Source organism: Pteronotus mesoamericanus, unplaced genomic scaffold (assembly GCF_021234165.1).
Source record: "Pteronotus mesoamericanus isolate MK-2021 breed Mesoamerican mustached bat unplaced genomic scaffold, CSHL_Meso_final contig_46, whole genome shotgun sequence".
NCBI classification, from domain to species: Eukaryota; Metazoa; Chordata; class Mammalia; order Chiroptera; family Mormoopidae; genus Pteronotus; species Pteronotus mesoamericanus.
The window spans coordinates 7,309,764-7,330,934 of record NW_026555170.1 but is presented as its reverse complement, the minus strand read 5'-3'; the positions used below and the strand labels follow the sequence as shown (position 1 = coordinate 7,330,934).

Genomic DNA, 21,171 nt, shown 5'->3' with positions numbered 1-21,171 from the left:
ACAGGACAGGGCTCCTTCACAGCAAAGTAGTTCTGCTGGTTTCCCTGTACTCGACTGGGCCCAGGTTACAGTGCTCCCTAGCCTGGAATAATTCTTTATGATAAATTATGCTTAATTGTTATTCTAGAGAACCTTTTGATTTTCTTATGTTTTGTTAATAGTGCCTTCTTTCTCATACCAGTTATGAGAGCCAAGAAAAAAAGACACAGGTGTTATAGTTCCCCATTTTATCTGTTTCCTATCTTATCGATAGAAAACTAAGGCATTAAATGATTGTAACACATTTATATAGTTAATTCTGGTTGAATATCCGGATAAGCACCTATGGAAAAAAAATAAGACACCATTCTACAGAAATAAGCAGCACAATGAAAGGATATGGGCTTTAGAATAAGAAACCTTGATTAGGTTACCTAAGCTTGTCGATTTTCAATTTTCCCATCCATAAACACTACTAATGATGTATATACATTTGTACTCAACATACATTAGTTTTCTCACTATATAATTTGCTCAGTTGTTACATTTTTCTAAACTTGTAAACTAGTTGTTGTATGATATGTGCTATGTATAAAGTGCTAGTAATTTATCAACACCTATGCAAACAGTATTTGCTTTTTAATTAGTTTTTAAAAATTAACAAATGGAATAATTGGGCCATTTATATAGATGAGAGATGCCTGAAATGATTTTTTTAGAAAATATTTAAAATAAAATCATTTAGGATGAGTGTAGTTAAAAATTTCACTGGACTACAGTTTTCTGCATTATCTAAAAATAGCATTTACTATGGTTTTTTGTGACTACAAAAAGAACGTGTATTCATTGTGTAAAGTTTAGAACATACACAAGAGCACAAAAGGGATTGCAGCTATACATGACAGATTTAAGATACCCTTTCTCTTGAAAATAAATTGCCCAACACATCAGTAAACACATTTTAAAAGGTATAAAACCTCAAGGCCACACCAAAGCAAAAGGCTATGACAGCAGGCAGAGATGTTGATAAAACTTTGGAAGATGGGACACAAATGGATTGGTGCTAAATAACTTAGAAGACTGAAAAAATAGGAATCTAGTTACATACAAGGAGGAATAGGGGGAGGATTAAAAAACCTAACAGGTTTGAGCTTCCAAATTCAGGATCATAGGCATATCAAATATTCAATATTCGGGGTCAGGGTAGGGTTGAAAATGGAAAGATTGTTTTAAATTTTATATAATGAATCCTTAGGTCTTCAGATTATTTTATCTGAGCAGAAGACATATTTTGTGGAAAGGTTGAACTAAAGAGACTTTGGATCCAAGGCACAGTTGAGGCATGAGATAGATTAATCGAAAATCTGTTTTGGGGGATGTGTATTCTTACTTTTCCAGTTATATGTGGAAGTGTCACAGGTGGGCACAGGTAACCAGGTTCTTGGTGATTGCAGACAAAAACTTGAACCGAACACACAGAGTTTATAGCAGAAAGTGAGAAAAAGCAGATTTATTAAACCACACAGAACATGGGAGCAGGCCAACTCTGAGTAGAGCGGAGCATAGTAGAGCAGAGAAGAGCCTAACAGCAGCAGCCCTGAAATCAGGGGCTAGAGGACTTTTATTTCTCTAGGGTGGGTCCCCCCACAATGCTAATTTATTATAATGTTATGCTAATGAAGCAGGGATCAGGTAGCATCTTCTGCACAGGTGCATTCCTGATTAACTAGGATTTAATGCTTTTCCAGATCCAGAGACTACCAGTCTTAGAACAGGGTCTCTGCCCTTTATCCATGTTCTTTATGTTGGCCCTGGGGCACCTCTGGAGTTTCCTGCTTCCTGACTATCTCCTGCCTCAGAAGGACTTCCCTAGGTTAACATTCTTCGTGTTTTGCCTATCTTACTTTTTCCCATGGAGGAAGAGAAAATTACTTGGATGTTGAGGTAAAACTATTGATCAGTGTTTCATGACTAGGATCCTCTAACTCATTAATTTTTTTTTCTTCTCTTTTTGTGTGAGGCAGTGATCACGGGTAAGCGAGTCTGCTACGTAAGCCTGAAAATTCCCTTAGATATGCTGACCATCAGCTAGACAAGGGCATGAAATTTGAACAAGTTCATTTGGCCCTCACACCTGAGCTTCATTCTTCTAATCAAGTCAGTGAGAAAGATGATGTTTGGACTTAAGTCTCTCAGATGGTTTAAAATTTGTTCAGAGTTTTAAGGCAACAAAGGTATTATTAACTCCTTTAAATATCTAATAATGTGCACCTTGAACAAAAAGATTCACAATCCCTTTTCTGTGCTTGACTGCCAGAATATTGGCCACTAGCATGACATACTTCTAACAGAAGATGGGTCAAATATCTCTGGGGAACAAACCGAAGGAAAAAACACTGCAGATATTAGCATTTGGGAGTCCCAATGAATTGGCCAGGTTCCTGTATGTTCACTGATGGTCATGGCCACTAGTCAGTAAGCCTGTTGAGGCACAAAGAGTTTCAGCCATCATTTTAGTGCCTCACTCTTAAGTATAAATTTACAGTCAGGGAAGACTCTAATGTAAGAGGCAATGGACAAAAGAGATAAGAGACAAAAAAAAGGAATGAGAAAGGATTTCAGAGAAAATAGAAATAATATATGCATCATAAGAAAACATCACATTTCATATTAATATTCTGAGAAAATAAATTATTTTATGAAATAAAAATAGGATGATATAAAAAGGAAATAATAATCAGGAATAGGGTAAAGATCTTACAAATTAAAAATATAATGTAGTAGTTTTCTATTGCTGCTATAAAAAATTACCATACATTTAGTGACTGTAAACATCACAAATTTATTATGTTACAGTTATGGAAGTCTGAAGTCTAAAATGGGTCTCACTGGGTTAAAATTAAAGTATCACTGGGGCAAAATTCTTTTTCTGGAGCCTCTAGGGGAGAATTTGTTGCCTTGAATTTTCCATCTTTTATTAGGTACTGATGGCTCGCATTCCTTAGTTTGTGGTTTCTTTTTATCTTCAAGTCCAGCAACTGGCTGACTGAGTCTTCATCACACTGGATCGCTGTGACTCTAACTCTTCTGCTTCCCTCTTCTACACCTATAGGCTCCTTATAGTTACATTGGGCTCACCCAGCTAATCAGGATAATCTCCATACTTTAATTAATTGATAAACAACTTTAACTTTATCTGCAAATTTAATTCTTTTCCATGCAACATAACATATTCATAGGTACAGGGATTATAATGTGGATACCTTTGGGGCATTATTCTGCCCACCACAGAGAGCAAAAATATAATTGAAGGATTGAAAATAAAGTTGTAGAAATGGCCCAGTAAGTTAAATAAAAAGTCAAAGAGATGGAAAATAGGAAAGATATAACATTTGAGAACCAAGTCCAATTAATAGAAATCCTAGGAAAAAAATACAGAAAAAAAAAGAGATGAAATTATTTAAAAACAAACAATAATCTAAGAAAATTTCCCAGAACAAAAAGACTTGAATTTTTGATTAAAAAAATTCCAGAAAGATACTATGCAGCAGAAAGGAAAAAAGAACTACTAAGCTTCACAACAGCATGGATGGAACTGGAGAGCATTATGCTAAGCGAAATAAGCCAGGGGGCGAAAGACAAATACCGTATGATCTCACCTATAAGTGGAACCTAACCAACAATACAAAGATGCAAGGAAAATAAGACCAGCAACACTGAAAGGAAAAGAAATCAACAGAGACAAGAGGGAAGGGGGGGGCAGGGAAAGGTAAGGGAAGGGGAAAGTCAAAGAACATATAGCAAGAACTCATGGACAAAACCAAAGGGGAAGAGCTGAGGGAGGGAAGAAGGGAGGGGGCAAGGGAAAGTGGTGGGGGGGGAGGCAGAGACAAATGTATTTAAAAAGAAAGAAAGAAAGAAAGAAAGAAAGAAAGAAAGAAAGAAAGAAAGAAAGAAAGAAAGAAAAATTCCAGAAAGAATACAGAAGGAATTTATAGGTAGGAATTATTAGAAGAATAATACAAGAAAATTTCCCAAAGTCTTTAATTTCCAGATAGGAAGAGTCTTCCCAGAGTCCAGTAGAATGTTTGGAAAGTGATCATATCATAATATATCATACATTTCAAAATATAGGGATAAAAATATATGTGAAAAGTTTCTAGAGGTAAAGAAAAAACCCTATACAATTTGGCTTTCTAATGATTCTGACATTCTCTACAGTAATATTGGAAGCTCAAAAAAAAGTAATACTTTCTGAATTCTGAGACAAAATAAATTTGTTCTTGAATTCTGACCCCAGAGAAATTGTTAATTAATTAGAATAGTTAAAAAAATTTTATCTTGTATGCACCCTGTCTCAGAAAACAAATTAAGTGTATGAAAATGTGGCCCTAGTTTTCGTGGCTCAGAGGATCGAGCTCCGGCCTGCGAAACAAAGGGTCACTGGTTTGATTCCCAGGATAGGGCACATGCCTGGGTTGCAGGCCAGGTCCCCAAAAGCAGGGGGTGTGAGATGCAATCACATCTTGAAGTTTCTCTCCCTCTCTTTCTCCTTCCCTTCCCCTCTCTAAAAATAAATAAATGAAATATTTCTTTAAAAAGTGTATGAAAATGTGGCAATAAACTAAGGAAGGAAGAAACAAAGAACTGAATATGAATGTGGTAAAGAAAGGTTTTAAGTAAATGGTGAAGGGAAGTTTCATTCTCACTGCTGTGAAACATATCTAGGTTAAAACCAGTCTGAATGGAGTGGAAAGACAGAGAACTTCAGTAGGAATATCGCCAAGAAAATTTTTAAAAAGGAAGAAAGATATAGTACCTAATGTATTCTATTTTAATAAAAAGATTTTGGTAGTTCTGTTAAAAAATTTGGACCTAAATTAGGATTAATACTTTGAAAAGTAAGTAAATGAAACAATAAGGCAACTGCTAACTTAAGTAAAACAAGAAGCTAGGAAGAAAATAGACACAAGTTAGTATTCCATGTAAATGAGTTCTATATAGAATTTATATAAAAGTAAACACATTAAATACTGATTTAACTTAGTCATTTTTATATAATTTTGGGGGTGAGATAGGGATATACGTAGGTGTGTGGTTTAAGACAGTTAAGTCTTCATTTTTCATAATAGGAAGTTAAAGAAAATATCAAAAAAATATTTCAAGAATGTTCAATATAAACTGATTATTTTGAAATGAAGATAAAGAAACAGTCAAAAGAATTAAAGAAATCAAGAGTTTAGAGTGTTGGAGCAAATTATAATTTGCATTTTAAACTATTAAATGAAACTTTAATTAATTTTCCTTTTTTATCTATTTCATTTTCATTCTCTCCCTCTCATTTACTATGTTCCAGCCACACTGGCTTGCTTTCTGTTCCTTGAAAATGATACCTTTCCATTCAAGGGCTTGTATTTGTACTATTCTGTTCTTCAGGAACATAAACCTTTGAAAATTCTAAGTGTCCCATCTTAATATTCATCTCTTGGCTCCATCAACACCTCCTTGGGGAGGGGTGGTAGAGTATAGCTAGCTGAAATATTTGCTACTCCTCTTGTCAAGAGGTTGAACCTGTTTCCCCTTCCCTTAAATCTGAGTTGGGCTGTTACTACTTGAATAGACTGTGTCAGTAGTGATGCTATGTTATTTGTAGGTCTAGCCTTTTAGAGGATGTACAACATTATATTATTTTCAGGTGTTGTACATAATGATTCAGCATTTGTTTACCTTAATGATGTAATCACTACAATATATCTGGTAACTTTCTGTCACCATACAAAGTTATTACTATTCACTGTTTTCCCTGTGCTTTATAGACTATTTTCCTTATGCTGTATATTACATCTCTGTGATGTTTATTTTATAACTGGAAGTTTGTATCTCTTATTCCCGTTCAACGTTTTTATCCATCCTCCCACCACCCCGCCCCCCAAGATTCTTAATAATGGACATGCTATAAGATAAACACATCATTTTTGTTACTATTGACCATGTCTCACAATATAACTTTAACATATATTACACTAATGCAGTCTCAACAACACTTTACTGGTTTTGAGAAAAGTTATTGTCTGTTATATTTTCTTCATGTGGAAAGGGTAGCCCAACAATTTGAGCTTCTTTCTGTCCCTTTTTGCTCACTTCTCACCACTGAGAAAAGAATGAATTCTAACTGGTGTGTCTGGTAGCAGAACTGGGTATACTCTCTCAGTCCCTCTCTCATTTGTGTCTCAGTCTCCATGTTGTGGTTCTGGCAGGTGACATTAAATCAGGGAAATATTAAAATCTGGTGCGTTGGCTGAAAACATTGAGACTGGCATTTAGAGAGCAAAATAAATGCCCTGAGATGAAAGCTTATGACAGGTTCTTGATCAGGAAGCGTTGGGATTGTGTGATACTTTAACGATAGGGTTTTTAATTTGGCTGATAGGCCATGGAAGTCATAGTAAGCCAAGTACAGGTGAGGCAAAATGTGATTACAGGAAAAAGAGAGTTTACAAACATGCCTTTTAGATATTTGGAGGCAAAACAATCCTTAGCTATTTTACTCTGTTTTTCTGCAAAATCTGGAGGGTAGGACTTTCAATTATGACAGAATTCATAATTGAAACTTAAAAGCGTGGGTTGCACCAGCTTTGATTTCTTTGTGCCAGGCCACAGAGGTGCCATAAAGTGTCTGCCCTGAATCCCATTCTTGTAAATGATGCATTTTGAGCAAAGGGGGAAAACTGGAAGGGATTATTTTAAATTCACATGCCTTATCTAATTTCAGGACCTACCTCTCACTACAAGGCTGCAAGTTGATTTTGAATTGTTTAAGATGTAAGGTCTGACCATTACAATTCAGAAGCCAAAACTGTGGATTGGCCCATAGAAGTACTGTAGAATTTAATGAAAAAAATAAACCACAAGAAGAACTGGAGTTTTTTTAGAAACAATAAGAAGCCATTTTCTGGGGATGAAGCAAAGATACAGCTCATTGAAATTTTTGTGAACCTATAGGCAATTAATTAAAAAGACTTGGCACAGAACACAATCTTTAGGAATCATAAAGGAGAAACTACAGTGGTTTACAAAGTGTACTTTAGTCTTACTGTCAGAACAGGAATAGAGGAAGTATAATAAGCTAGAAGGAGAAGCATTTATATAGAAAAAGATGGAGATTTTTGACTAGACAGAGATGGAGAAAATGAACTATTGAAGGTCAGTAGTGACTATAGCTTAGACAACTATATCTAACTGTGGTATATATATTTGATTCATTCTTTATTTATTTATTTATTTATTTATTTATTTATTTATGAGAGAGTAACGTCAATGTGAGAGAGACATCAATTGGTTGCCTTTCATATGCACCTCAACCAGGAATCCAGGCATGTTCTATGGCTGAGAACTGAATTGATGACCTTTTGCTTTGCAGGATGATGCCAAACGAACTGAGCTACATGGGTCAGGATTCTAACTACTTTTAAGGAGAACGTTATCAAAGGGCGATATATATTTTAGTAGTTACTAGTTATTATTAAATCAGAAATGATGACAGGTCCCAGAGTTACGTGACAAAAGAAGACTGGCAAGAGTTTAGAGAGCAGGTTGGAATAGACTCTACAAAGGGAGCCAAACTTCAGGAGACTGTAAGAAATTCACATAATATCATAGAGATTCAGTAATGAAAGAACTTGGGTTACCAGCACCCCCGAAAGAATGGGTCAGCTGTGCTAAATGTTACAAAAGTCTAGACAGTTGTGAGAGGGAAGATCAGAAAAATGTGCACTATTATTGGAGATAAAAAGTAACAGTGAATAGCATGGCCAGTGGATAATTTTGACAAACTCAGAACTTACTAACTGCATTTTTCTCATTACAGAGGACCCTTCAATACATTTTAAAGTAAATGTTTCCATCAATTTGTTTTCTGAATCCCTTAAAAATAAAAAAAAAACAACTCCACACGTTTAATGCTAATGCTTTAAAATATTATACAGAAAAGAAAGTCAACTCTCATCCATGCTACAAGTCTACTTTCTTTTCTGTTTGCTAGGTGATCTTCAGTAATTTCTGCAAAGAGATTCCTCTTCAACAGATTACATGCAAGAGGTAAAAGCTAGCCAGCAACTTTATGAAAATAGTGTGAACCAAAGCAAAAGAGGTCCATTTCCAATTCAAGCCACATGCCATATTCACACTCATTATTAGCAGACTGAGAAAAGCTGTCCTTTTCTGAATGGGAGCAGAAGCTTTTAGTCTCCCCTCATCACCTGGTGCCTCAACAATTGTCTTGCAAATTCTCTTGAGGCTGGCATCTGTTTCAAGGAGCTCTCTGTACCTAACATTATTTTTATCTACTGGAACAACCAGGCCTGCACCATGAAAGGTCTTTGTCACAACTTTCTTATCTTCCTATTTTGTCTTCATGGTTCTCTGTTCCAATGAGTACCCTAGTTCTCCAGCTGCTTCTGGGAGTTTTTCATCTATGTTTTTCAAGAGACTAGTTTTATTCTTATCTGTTACTTCTTTAAATTTCTTCACCAAAAACTGAATGTGCTGATTCAGAAAGAAAGGTATCTCAGATTAGGCCTGAGGTCTAAGACTACTATTACTGCAATTTCTAAACTTTGCAAGAAGTCAGGATTATCTCATGCAACTTTCTATGAGTGGTGAAAACATGCGTAAGTGTTACTCTCACCACCGACCATGTCTTCTGGATATGATAAATACATAATGCCAAAGGTAACTTCTTGTGGGAGAGCTCCCATTATCCTGAATTTTTAAAGTTGTGGACAAAGAAATTTTCTACAGATGACTGACAGCCTAGCTAAGCGGAAACCAAGATTGTCTCCATCTTTTGTCTTTCCTTAGGTACCACTGAGTCTCTTCCATGGCCTTTGGAAAGACTTACATCCTTTGTCTGTGAACATTATTTTGCCTGGAAGGACTGCTTAGAGGATGGGAATTATTTCATATTCCAAATTTCATTGAAGATGGGGTCACTGCTGTTAGAGTTTTGTTGTCTCAGTAACCCTTTGGAATCTTAAAAAGTGAGGCTCATAAGAGATTTTGAAATAAATTCAGAGCCACAGACTCTAAAGGAACTATACCTCACCCATTAGAGGAGAGAAACTGCTGTACATGTTGAAAGAGCCCCAGCTCCACCAAGGCTTCTAATAGAGAATCTCTCTAGCTGGAACTGAATAGAATAAGAAGCCTGATCTTATTAATGTGAAATATTTTTACTTTAATTTTCAAGGGCAAAACAATTTCATTTGTGCTTCAATTTTATTGGATTTAATTTGTAAATACTTAAAAGTGGGGTACCACCCTGCCGGTGTGACTCAGCTTGTTGGGTGTCATCCTGCAAAATGAAAGGTCATCAGTTTAGGTCCAAGTTAGGGCACACGCCTAGGCTGCAGGTTTGATCCCCCGTCCAGGCTTGTTTGGGAGGCAGCCAATTCGTTTCTCACATTGATGTTTCTCTCTCGATCTCTCTCTCTCTCCTCTCACTCCTCTCTCTAAAATCAATAAAAACATACAGTAATGAGAGGGAAGGAGGGATGGGGGTAACAGGGAAAAGAAGGGGAAGGGTCAAATCAAGGAACATGCATAAAGGGCCCATGGACAAAGCCAAAGTGGGGAAGGATTGAGGGTGTGAGGAGGAGGTGGGTGGGGCAGGGGAAAGCGGTGGCAGGAAAATGGAGACAACTGTATTTGAACAATGAAAAAAATTTTTAAAAAATAAGCATATCCTCCGGTGAGGATTTGAAAAAAAGAAAGAAACTGATGTTTAGCTAAAGTCTAATTTGGCAGACACAATTGCCTATTTCTTACTTCGTTCATTTTCTTGTAATAAAGTGAATTCTACAGAAAAAACCCCTCAAACTTCCAGTCCTCTAGATTTAGGTAAATATGATTTCTTGGTCTGGTGGGGTTTACATCTTTATACAATTGCTTCTCTGTGTTCTGTAAGTGAAGTAAGTACTGTTATGGAGACATTTACAATACTTATTCAAAGGGAATGGCTTCCCTTGAATAAATGGTTACCCTGTCAGGACAAGCATGATTCCTACCAAAGATAAAGATCCTTCCTTCATGCCAGGCTGTCCTCCCTCCATAAATAGGCTGCGCATGTCTCTGTGTTGCCACACCTCCTAGCTGTGTCCTGCACAGTGGGCCACTTCAGTTTCCCATATCTCGCTTTCCCATTTAAACCAAAACCAGGCCAAATTACGTCTTTAGTATAATGATCAACACCAATTATATTGTTCATGACAGAGATTCTGCTCTTTAGAAGATGGAGGAAGTACTTTGACTTTGATCTGGGAATTGTTCTCATTTCCTAGAGGATAGGAAAAGCAACCCCTAATAGGTATTTCAGAGGTTTTATGGCCTACCACCTGGTGCTTCTTTCATCATACCATATTGTCTAGTAAAATCTGAGAATCTTTTTTTTCTATATTTCCACTGTAGTGACATACACAGAGGCATTCAGTGCAGTTGATCCTATTAATACACTGCTGTTAGGATATAAGCCAACATTACTTTTGAGATGCTTTGTAGCAGTTGAGTGAGTAAATTCTGTGAATGTTATAGGTATACAAAGCATAGTTTTAGAAGGAGGCCTCACCTGTACCAACATTGCCATTAGCCAGTTGATGACTGATCCCTAAACATTATTTAAAAGAAAGTGAAAATATCTACTCAAGTATGCAATATTAAGTAATACCATAGTAAAAGTGATTGAAAAGGTTAAAGGCTTTTAGGAATATCAAGCACTTTGAACTGCCATATCACCATGGAAGACTAAAGCCCTGGAGAATGTGCTCTGTGAGGCCTCCATTGAATTGAGTCTACCACTAGGCACAAAGCAGACACTCTGTCTCTTGCTGTGGTTATCACATTACAAACAGTTAAAGGATTTAGCTTTCCATATGACCCAGTATATCTTTCTAAATATTAAGGAGTGGTCTTTGGATAAACCATTTTTGTTACTGTTGATAGTGACTAAAACAATCAAAACCATGTGTTTATTTTGCTAAATCTTTGATTCTACATAGCTTAAAACTGCTTTGACTCCCCATTCTTGCAGAGAAGAAACCCATGGCTCACAATAGGTCTTTCTAGGTCTTTCTAGACTAGTGTTTCTCAAATCTGTTCACATTCTGAATCAGTTGGTTGGGGTTAGGGCCCCAGCTGCATTCTAACAAGCTCCCAGATGATGCTAATTTTGTTTGTCTGCAGACCTCACCTTGAGCGGCAAGGCAAAACTATCAGAGGAGACAGACAGGGAAGTTAGCTGTCCTAAGATGGACGTTGAAGAAAAAAGAAAAAGGGAGTACTGCTCTTGCAATCAAAACTTATATTAAAATTGATGGAGATTCCAGTGGGGAAAAACAATGTTGTGTTTTATAGCCTAACACCTATAGTTGAGGACTGTTATGGCTGTCTAAAAAACTTCATGAAGTGCATAGAAAAACAGACACTCCTTGATCAGCTTTGAAGAATTCTATGTAAATCTGAGTATCTGGAAAGAGTTGAACAAATATGATGCACATTTTCTTGCCCGTTGAGGTCAATTCATTGGTAAATAGGCAAAGTTGCTTCTCAATATCCTTCTTATTGTTATAATCAATGTCTCTATCATGAAAACATCTCTTTGGAGCACACCATTAGTGATTGATTCTGTTATGCATCCCATGCAAATTTTACATGTCAGATTGGCCACGTTGTGACAAATACCTTGTCCAAGCAGATAACAATATTCAACCCAGTAGAGACAGCCTCTGTCTTGTAAGCATGCAACTAGTACCAGAACCAATAATCAAATAGTATTTATTTATTAAAAAGTATTTATTTATAATCCAAAGTATTTATTTAGTCATTTATTATTTATTTATTTATCTCTTCTTTGATGGTAAGTAGCAGGGAGTCAATAGAATCAGACTACTCATTAGCTTTTAGCATTTTCTTTATTCTTTCTTTATTTTCCAAGATCATAATCAATGATGAATCAATGACCATGCAGAACAAGGTAAAATAAATTCCACCAGTATAAAGGGCTCCCCTTGCTGTAATGAAAATGATCAAATGAGATCTCATTAACTGTGGTAATTTGAGATTGGGTGAATTTGAATGGATATAAAATATGAATAATGACATGTTTTTAAAATGTATTGCTTTCAAATTTCCACAATAACTAGAATGACGCTCTAAGAGAACATTTTTATGAATAAGAATACAATTAATAATTTCATTTTATAAATAGATTCTTCTAAAATGTTTGAAAGTGTCATACAATTGTTCTTCAAAGTCGTTATTTTATTGCTTCTTTTCACCATTACCATGCATATAAACATTTTTTAAAAAATAAATGGAACCAAACTAAAAAAAAATAATAAATCCTAATCCTCCTATATATGCCCGATGGTGGGGCTGGAAATAATGAAGTTTTACTGACATTACAGAGTTCTTTTCTGTTTGGTTCAAGTTTTTTCAGGCTCATGAGCATATGCTTTGGTTATATTCTGATCAAATCAAGAGACCATTTTTAAGTGGCATAAGAATATGCATAGTTCGTGTTCCTTCCATTTAATGTGAGTAAATATCTATTGCTTTCCTAGTTTTCTGGTGTTGTTTAGAAGCAGGCGATGATATCCTCCAAGATGCTTGCATTCTAAGGTTCTTGTCTATAGGTGGAGCCGCCTATCTGGGGTTTGATGAAAACTCTTTCACTGATGATTCTATTTTCACATTTTTAAAATAATCTCCCAATTAACTGCTTCAATATGTTTATGAAATTTCTAACCTGATAATACCAACAGGCGTAACATTTGGTGGAGATATTTTGATGTGAGCAGAGCTGGTAGTGGTAATACAGCAATAATTGCCGGCTCATTTACGGACTATTTAGGTCGTGCAGTGAGCCAGATGAGAACAGCTAATGAGCACAGCTTCTTGCTGTAATTAGTTGAACAGTGGTGGCTCACAGATGATTTACAGTTTGCAAAAAAATCTGTGTATTTACTGAAGTGCTTATGTATTCTGTAAAGTTGTGACAAAGTAACAACTTGGGGATGTTGTGCTTCCTGCTCCCACATATTCTTCGGATAGATTAAACAATAAGGCTATCAGCACCCACAGCTTTGGCGGCGAGTGGCACAAGTGATAGGCAGCTTCAGGTTTTCTGTTTCTCAGCCAGTATTTCTGTCACATTCCCACAGTTTCTTTCACATGCCTCTTTAACAATGTGGTAGGTACAACGAAGCATCTCCACAGCTTTTCCAACATGTCTGCCGTAAAGTGAGATTGTTGGGAGTTTTCTTATGGCTCTTCTTTTTCTGTTCGATTTTTAAAACTCCAAGTAGCTGGAATAAATAGTCTCAAATGGCTGCAGAACACAGTGGCCTGTGTTTAAGAGGTTGATTCTCCATTTCTGCAGAGGACTTAGGCCAGAGAGCTATGCCATAGCAAACAGAAAGTGGACCAATTATTGGAGATTTGAAGGGAGGTCTCATTTTGGAAAATATTATGCTTAAAAAGAATTGGTCCAAGGCTGCCCTTGGCTCTGGAATTGTGCCAGAGGCATGGCTGTAAATTCCTGTGAATGACTGATTAGTTCTCAAGTAAAGACAGCTTTGCTGCTTCTCTTGAAAACTTTTGTCTGCTGGTAAAAAAAATATTGTTAGATTATTTTCTTTATTTTTTCCTTAATTTCTCTTCTTGCAATCAGGCTTTCTTTTTATTCTAATCTTGGTACAAATAACTTGTTAATGTCTCAGGTCAAACTTAAAAATGTTGCCTCACTGCTGGCAAACCACATTCTGATCGCCGGGGCTGCCAGAACTGACTGTCTCATAGAGAAACCCCTTTAGGGCAGAAGGGTGTTTTCATTTGGAATCAATCTGATGGGCATTCCAGGAATAAAGAAAGGAAGGAAAAATCTCTCATCTACTGAAGCATTTAGTTAATCAGAGAAAGCAATCAGAAGGGATGAAAATCTCTTCTGCTACCTTTGAAATTTTTTAGGGTGGATCTTTCAGCTACTTGCAACAAAAACCTTGCTAGAGGATAGAGTTCCACAAGTTACTTGTGGCTCCTTTTGTTCATAAGTCTAAAACTCTGTTCAAAGGACAGCCCACACCATCTCTTGGATGAACAGAGTTGATATATTTTGCCCTGACATAGATTTGTATTTGAGTGAGAAGAATATAGGCAGAGGGGTTATGAATTTGTTGCAATTGGTAAATACTATTGAGAAGAAAGCACATGGAACCACAAAGTATGTAAGGAGGTAATCATAAATGTTTACTGTAAAAATTGGGCAAAATTAGGGACAAGTAACTCAGAGTGATGACTGCTAGGCCTTTGCTTCTCAAATGTGAGTAGCACTTTCCTACTAATGCACAAATCAACAAAGTCAGTTTTGTTCTTACTCTTCTGGTCTTACACAGTTTCATTGTCTTAATGTCCTTTCTATCGGGTTGCATTAATTTCTATTAGTGAATCATCCTCACACCACACTCTTCTAGAGATCAGAGACTATGGTGTTTTTAATAATTATTAACTAATAATCACTTCAAAGCAAATTTACTCTGGAAACTTTCTAAGACATACAACGGTATAAGTGTATTCAAAAGCCAAAAGTATACTAACATTTGTTGATAAATTGTCAAATGCTCATTTCAACAAAGTATGCTTGTTTTGATGGTCTAAGGGCACTGACCATTTTCTTATTTACAAAAGCAACTTTCTGTCGAAAATGAAAACGAAAGTAACAGTGAATTAAGAGATGTTTGGTCCAGCCTCTTAACAAAAACATGGCACAGATAACAGTGCTCTAGACCCCAAGTAATGAAAATGATATACTCTGAGCAGGGAAAGCGTCAGTTTCTTCATTTGTAAAATGCAGACAATACCAGCTACTGTGAGAAATTAATGAAGACTGAGTACCTTGCATAGTGCCTAGTATACAGTAGATATTCAATAAAAAGTAGACATTATTTTTATTAATAATTATTATAATGGTATAACTTGCTGGATAAACTAATAAGTTCAAAAAATTGCTGAAGTATATTTTTATGACAATGATTTCATTTAAGAATTATTAAATGTTCTTTGCAAAAGGTCTTTAACAAAATGCTTGTGGACATATAATTATAGAATGTACATTTAGAAAGATACGTTTATTGGTGGTCTTCAATTGGTGGCCTCGATGTGAGGAGAAATGTGAGTCATATCTGAGAGACTATCTTTAATTTATAACAAAAATGCTGATAATGTCAAGTTAATTTTCTACTACACTAACCTCTCAGTACTATTTTTCCTTCACTGTTGTTAGTCTTTTCAACATTCTACTTATATGTTAAACTTAACACTATTCCTTTTTTTAAATAATCCTCACCTGAAGATATGTTTATTCATTTGGGGGAGAAAAAGAGAGATAATAAAATATTTGGTTGCCTCTTATATATGCACCAACCGGGTATAGAACCTTCAACCTAGGTATGTGCCCTGACCAGAATTGAACCCATAACACTTTTGGTGTATGGGATGATGCTCCAACCAACTCAGCCACCTGGCCAGGGCCTTAACACTAATCTTTTAAAAGAAAACTATATGCTGTAGCTAACTTTCGATTATTCATCAACTATATATGCTTGCCCCTTATGTGTCTCTTATTTACTGCATAGTTCCCCATTTATTTCCATTACTACCCAAAAAAACAGTACCAAGATTCCATCAATCCAATTAATAATTATTGAACAAATCTGGAAAAAAATTGACGAGAGAATCATGATAATTATTAAACACGAACTTGGTTATGAATCTTCAAAGCAGTTACTTTCTGCAATTAAACTTCACATGTGAGCATCTTGGACCAGATCCCCCTGGACATTCTCGATTATTGTGTAAGACAAAATTATTTTTCTCTGCATGAATCTTCAAAGAGTCTAAGAGGCCATTGTGTAATCATCTTAAGTATGGCCTCTTGAGGCAATGGCACACACACACAAAACAGTAAACACAATTATGGGGTCTGAGGAAATAAACTAAATTTGTAGGATAGGAGATGGCAAAAGTTTATAAAAAATGAAAAAATTATGAATCTTCACATACCTAGGATATTTTTATTATCTTAAGGAGGTGATTTCTAAATGCTTATCAATAACAATAGAATAGTTAATTTATTATTTGTGTGGGGGGGGCCTTTAAATGGAGTCTCCTGAAAATCTGGCAGTTTCTTCTGATGCCCCAAGCCCCACAAGTTTTTATAGCCAGAAGTTATGGGGATTTGTCTTCCCAGAGCTGGAACCCTAGGTTGTATGGTCTGGCCTGGGGCCGGGATTGCTTGCTCCCAAGGTATCCCTCATAATTTTTACCCACCATACATGGATGTGGGACCTTCCATTCCACTGTCACCTCTCCAAGCCCCATCACGTCTCCATGACTCCACCTCTCCTATCCATCTGGATGAATGTGGCTTCTATAAATCTTTGGTTGTGTTCCATACAGCTCGATTTTATGACAGTTCTAGATGTTATTTATTTTGAGATCTAGTTGTAATTCTTTCTGTGATTGTCTCCTTCTTGATCACAAATTTATCATTATTTTAGAATGTACTCTTTCTACTTAAAAAAGGTTTGCTGTCAAGGAATATGACATGTTATGTTGGCAGCAGTCTCATATGTCTCATGTTTACCATGTATCTTGATTGCATTATTTTCTCTTGTGTTTGATTTAATCTTGTGAGGTTTTGTATAATAACGTTGTAGAGCGTTGTACAGCGTTGTAGCCTATGAGCAACAGGCTATACTATATAGATTAGTTGTATAGTAGGCTATACAATCTAGGTTTGTATAAGTCTGTAATATTTGCACAATGAGAAAATTGCCAGTGATGCACTTCCTAAAACATATTCCCGTCAACAAGTGACACATGACTGTACTTGTATACAGAGTCTCAACAGGACTAAGCCAGCAAGACTGAGTCTAAGGGCAAAGCCTGGAATGGCTGGAAGCCAGGAGCTGACTCAGGTAGAGGCAGACAGGGCTAAGGCATGACAGGGCCAATGGCAGAAATAAACTATTGAAGGAGAGAATGGAAGTCAGGGAGCTCTCAGAGCGGGTAGGGAGCCACTGGTAAGCCACAGAGTAAGTTCATACAGTTCAGCACCTATACAGTTAAGCTGGTAACTGAAATGAAGGCAGAGGGTAGGATGTAAGACAACAGGGAGCAGTGAGGGGACTGTGTCAAACTGAAAGCGAAGTGCCTCTGGCTGAAGGATGCCAACTCTTCTCAGACCCAGTGGGTTGTGGCCATGAAAGAATGCAGGCCCAGTATTACAAAATCTTCCCATTTTTAATGAAAGGGATGGAATCTTTTTATCTGAAACATCCAAGTGTTTTTTTTATTTTTTTAAGAATATATACATTTTATTGATTATGCTATTACAGTTGTCCCATTTTTTCCTCTCTTTTCTTCCCTTCTGCTCTGCAGCCCCTTCCCAACAGCCACCGCCCACCCCAACCTAGTTCATGGCCATGGGTCGTACACAAGTTCTTTGGCTTTTTCATTTCCTATACTATTCTTAACCTCCTCCTGTCTATTTTGTACCTACTATTTATGCTTCTTATTCCCTGTACCTTTTCTCCCATTTTCCCCCTCCCTCTCCCTTCTGATTTCCATTTCTGTGATTCTGTTCCTGTTCTAGCTGTTTGCTTAGTTGTTAGTTTTTCGTTTTTTTTTAGGTTCAGTTGTTGATAGTTGTGAGTTTGTTGTCATTTTACTGTTCATAGTTTTGATCTTCTTTTTCTTAGATAAGTCCCTTTAATAGTTCGTATAATAAGGGCTTGGTGATGATGAACTCCTTTAACTTTACATTATCTGGGAAACACTTTACCTGTCCTTCCATTCTAAATGACAGCTTTGCTAGATAGAGTATTCTTAGATGTAGGTCCCTGCCTTTCATGACTTCGAATACTTCTTTCCAGCCCCTTCTCGCCTACAAGGTTTCTTTTGAGAAATCAGCTGATAGTCTTATGGGAACTCCTCTGTAAGTAACTGTCTCCTTTTCTCTTGCTGCTTTTAAGATTCTCTCCTTACCTTTAATCTTGGGTAATGTAATTATGATGTGCCTTGATGTGTGCTTCCTTGAGTCCAACTTCTTTGGGACTTGCTTAGCTTACTGGACTTCTTGGAAGTCTATTTCCTTCATCAGATTGGGGAAGTTCTCCATTATTTTTTCAAATAAGTTTTCAGTTTCTTGCTCTTCCTCTTCTTCTGACACCTCTATGATTTGGATGTTGGAATGTTTAAAGTTGTCCCAGAGATTCCTAAGCCTCTCCTCATTTTTTGAATTCTTGTCTCTTCATTCTGTTTTGGTTGAATGTTTACCTCTTCCTTCTGTTCTGCATCATTGGTTTGAGTCCCAGTTTCCTTCCCTTTACTCTTGATTCCCTGTATATTTTTCTTTATTTCACTTTGCATAGCCTTTGCTTTTTCCTCCATTTTGCAACCATACTCAACCATTTCTGTGAGCATCCTGATTACCAGTTTTTGAACACTGCATCTGATAGGTTGGCTATCTGTTCATCGTTTAGTTTTATTTTTGGAGCTTGATCTGTTCTTTCATTTGGGCCATATTTCTTTGTCTCAGTGTGCCTGTTACATTGGGAGGGACAAAATCTTAGGTATTTGCCAGGGCAGGGAAACCCAGGTCACTGCTTAGTGGCACTGTATGTGGAGAGGAGTCTGAGAGAGAACAATTCCACTTCCTTGGCTCTTGGCCAGCTTTAAGTCATGTCCCCTACTACCCACAAGCAAATTGGACCCCTTTAAAGCTGATTCCCAGGAGAGTGTGTTTGTGTACATTCTAGGACCCCATGGGTCTCTACAATGAACTGTCCTGCAAGGCTGGGAGTTGCTCCTGCTAGCGCAACCTTGATAGGCTTTTACCACCAGAGGTTTTGAGGCTTTCTTTTCCTGTACCGGAGCTCTTGGTTATGCCGTCTATCTCACTCCCCAGTTCTTCTTCCCGGATTATCCATATGCAAATGTGGGACCACCCAGACCCCCAGCCACTGCCTTGCCTACCTGGTCCTCCAGCTGCCTCCTGGCCTTATGTGTTCTCTGCCCTGGCTATCCATCTCTGCCCCTCCTACCAGTCTGGATGAATGTTTCTTCTTTAATTCCTTGGTTGTCAAAGTTCCACACAGTTCAATTTTCTGGCAGTTTTGGTTATTTTTTGTTTTTAAATTTGTTGTTGTCGTTCTTTTGGTTATGCGAGGAGGCAAAGTGTATCTACATATTACCTCCATCTTGGCCGGAAGTCCAGAATAGTTAATTTATATGAGAGATAATAAATATGAAAAATGGTTGCAATAAAATGTATGAAAAATATTTATATGCAGTTATCAAATAAATTTAAAAAGTGAGGTATTATTTTGTGTTGGCAAAAACTATAGAAGATGAATATAAATGGATATTAAGTGTGCATAAGTGAATACTCTCATACTTATTTTTGCAACTTCATTAAGTCTTATGAATGGAAAATAAGTTGAAATTTAAAGTATACAACTGGATGAGTTTTAACACACCTGTAAGGCCATTGTCATATCAAAATAATAAATGCCCATCACCCTCAAGAAGTTCCTTGTGCCCCTTTGTAATTGATTCATCTCTCCTTTTCTGCCTTCAATTAGTAATCTGCTTTCTATTACTATAAATTATGTGACATTTTATGAAACTTTATACGAAGATAATCATAGAGTGTGTACTCATTGCCATTCAACATATATATTTTAACATTCATCCATGTTGTATGTATCAATAGTTTGTTCTTTTTTGTTGCAAATTCATATTCAATTATATGGCTATACCACAATTCATCTACCATTTCATGATTGATATTTGAGAGGTTTTTATTGAAAGCGAACTACACAAAGATGTTCTGAATATTAGTGTACAAATAGTTATATGGAATATATTTTTCTTCTTGAGTAAATACATTGGACTAGAATGAATAGGTTATACTGTAAGTACATGTTTAACTTTTTTTATCACATTTTTATTTCTACTTTTTAAAATTATAAATCATGTTTATTCTGTTACAGTTGTCTCAATTATTTTAAAGATACTATCAAATTCTTTTCCAAAATGAAATTGACTGTTTTCTCCCCAAGATCAGGAATGAGACAGAAATATCTGCTCCAATGACTTCTATTCAACGTGGCTCTAAAGGTCCTAAACAGTGCAATGAGGTATGAAAAAATAAATAAAGGGCATGCAGATTAGAAAGGTATAGGTAAAATCATTTATTTGCAGGCAACACCATTGTTTTTGCAGAAAATGCTAAGAAATTTTCAAAAAAGACAACTAATAGTTGAGCTTAGAAAGATAGCAAGATGCAAGATGAAAAAACAAAAATTAACTGTATTTCTCCAAACCAGCAACAAACAGGAATTAAAATGAAATCAATCTAAAAAATACCATTTACAATGCCACCAAAAAATAAAATAATTGAGATATACTTGACAAAAGATATATAAGACTTACATACTGAAAAGTAGAAAACACAAAATGAGAGAAATTAAAAAAGACCTAAATATATAGATAGATATGCTGTTTTCTTGGCTCAGAAGGCTTACTATTTAATGGTGTTGATTCTTCCCAAATTGATCTACAGATTTAATCCAATCCTAATAAAAATTCTTACAGGAATTTTGGTAAAAATTATCAAGCCAAATCTAAAATATATGTGGAAATGTAAAAGACCTAAAATCCCAAAAGAATTTTGATAAAGAAAACAGAGTTGGAAAACTTATGTAAAATAAAACCATAGTGAGATAACACTACATACTTATTACAATAGCTAAAATTGAAAATAACATAAACAAAACCCCTAAATATTCATGTTACCAAACAAAAAAGGAGAGTTTGTCTGCCTGCCACCACAGAAGCCAAACTCATGAAGCAGTTGGTGGTGAAAAAAGAAAGAGGTTTTAGTCAGATGCTGCATGATCTGGGAGAATAGCAGAATTCCTGTATTAAAACTCATCTCTGCAAAACCCAGACAATGTCCAACCACCCTCAGCAAGACCAAAACAAAGACCAGTGCCCAGAGTTTCTGTTCCATTTTAAAGCAGCTGCTAAATGTTCATCCAGGTAGCTGAGCCCGTTTCAGTCTCCCTCCTGGAACCC

At 36.3% G+C, this 21,171-nt stretch overlaps 1 pseudogene; it reads right to left on the bottom strand.

The window, feature by feature from the left end:
- Positions 1-564: 564 nt before the first annotated feature.
- On the bottom strand, positions 565-10,612 carry LOC129074116 (histone PARylation factor 1-like; annotated as a pseudogene).
- Between the last annotated feature and the right edge of the window lie 10,559 nt (positions 10,613-21,171).